Raw genomic sequence first — 2,487 nt, forward strand, 5'->3', positions numbered from 1 at the left:
GTGTTTATCAATTTTATTTAATTTTTCAAAGAACCAGCTTTTTGGTTCATTAATTCTTTATATTGTTTTCTTTGTCTCAATTGCATTAATTCATGTTCTAATCTTTATAATTTTCTCCTATCTTTTGGCTTTGGGCTTGGTTTCCTCTACTTTTTCCAGAACCTTGAGGTCCAAATGCTAAAGAGGCTGTGGTAAAAAAGGAACCCTTCTCCACTGTTGGGGGGAATGTAGACTGGTACAACCACTGGGGAAATCAGTGTGGAGACTCCTCAAAAACCTAGGGCTAGAAATCCCATTCAGTCCAGCTATTCCCCATCTGGGTATTTTTGCAAAAGAGCTGAAAACCTTATCTTATAGAAATATATATGCACCCATGTTTATAGCTGCACAATTTGTCATAGCCAAGTCTTAGAAACAACCAAAATGCCAATCGCCTGAGGAATGGCTAAAAAATATGTGGTATTTTTATACAACGGAGTATTACTCAGCTATAAAGAAAGACAAACTCAAAGCCTTTATTGGTAAGTGGATGCAGCTAGAGGCTATACTCATAAGTGAAATAAATTAGACCCACATGTGTAAGTATCATATTGTCTCTCTAGTGGAAAACCATTTATGAAGAAATAAAACCTGAAAGGTATAATAGATATAGTAAAACAGTAGCCAAACTAAAGGATTAAATAATAAAGATGAAAGAAAGGAGAAAATATAGGAAACAAGGAAGGGGGAAAACATACAAGTATTTATACAGGATGGCTGAGATGATTGCACTAATAATTTTCATCAGTTTTTTGAAAATAGCAGTTAATGTACAGAAGTCTCAACTGGACTAACTCCATATGCTGATATCTATGATCTAAGAAACTACATTGAAGACAGCAATGTACAAAACAAAAACCATGCTTGAATACCTCTCATCTTGGTCTTCTAAATGTGTACTATTTCCAATATCTTATCAATAATTATTATACTCCTGTTAAAATAAAATTTTTTAAAAGTAAAAAAAAAGCAAAAGAAAGAAAATAAGGTTTCTTGAAAGCAAACAGCAATATCCAATTATTATCTTGCATAACTATATCTGTTAATCTGAGCAACCAGATTTGACAGTAAAATACATAGTATAACAACCATTGTTAATTAGGTATTCTCTCTCTCTCTGTCTCTCTCTCTCTCTCTCTCTCTCTCTAATTTTAGGGAAGGTTCTATGGAGTGTTCAGGGTCTCACTACTAAATCAGACGTGTAGTGATCCACCTGTTTACAGCCTCCCAAGAGTTGGAATTACAGGCAAGCACCACCACGCCCAATCTCAATTGTTGTCTTAGTGCGCCCTGGGGCAGGGCCAGCATGGCAGGCCTGGGATCGAAACCCCAGCCCCTGTGCCTACTTGCAGGGGTTTTAATTCCCTGAGCTATTTGGCTGGCCCTAATTAGGTATTCTTGCTTTGAAAACCTGTAACATTTGGGGCCAGGGAGATAGGTCAGTGGTATAAGTGTCTGCTTGGCAAGCATAAAGTCTGGAGTTCTATCCCTGGTACTGCACAAAACAGAGAGAGAGAGAGAGAGAGAGAGAGAGAGAGAGAGAGAGAGAGAGAGAGAATCTGTAACATTTGTATAGTTGCTTGTTACCCTGTTTTTGCTATTTGTTTTTGCTTTTGTTTTTACTCTTCAAAATAAAATCAAATTAAATTTAAAAAAACATAAAATTGGTCAAAATAAAAACTTAAGCATTAAAATATATTCATATAAAAGTCATTTATTTTCAAAATTATCACCTTGTTTGCAATACACTTTTTTTACAAATTTAACTTGTATATCCCATCAGTGGAATAACTGATAGAACTCACTACTGTGTTATCAATTGTTTGCAGGGATTGATAACTATACAATCTTCCCATTGAATGATACCTAAAAATTAAGAATAAAAGCTAAAAAAAAAATAGGGCTGGACAAATAGCTCAGTGGATTAAAGTGCCTGCAAGCAGGCTCAGGGGCCAGGAGTTCATTTTCCAGGCCGGCCTGCCAACCCTGCCCCTGGGGTGCGCTGAGACAGAGACTAAGACCAGTCATGGTGGCACATGCCTATAATACCAGCACTTGGGAGGCTGTAAACAGGTGGATCACTATGAGTCCAATCTACAAAGTGAGACCCTGAACACACTATAGGCCTTTCCCTAAAATAAACAAAAAAGCTAAAAAATTAAAATTTTGATCTTTAAGGAAGTTATGACTCTCATTTTTTTTGTCTTACATTGCATTGAGTTCACCATTTAAGCCATTTTATCGGAGAAAGACTATTGAAAGTTTCATTAGAAAATTTATTTAACAAAGGTGAACTATTTATAAAATGTTGAAGAAGAAAATGATTTAAAAATCACATGAGAGGAAAGGAGGGGCCAAGGAGATAGCTCAGTAGGATAAGCACCTGCCTGGTAAGTGCAAGGTCCTGAGTTCAATACCCAGAACTGTGAAAAAAAAAAAAAAAAAAAA

The sequence above is a fragment of the Octodon degus genome, unplaced genomic scaffold (genome assembly GCF_000260255.1).
Source record: "Octodon degus isolate 3935 unplaced genomic scaffold, OctDeg1.0 scaffold00110, whole genome shotgun sequence".
NCBI classification, from domain to species: Eukaryota; Metazoa; Chordata; class Mammalia; order Rodentia; family Octodontidae; genus Octodon; species Octodon degus.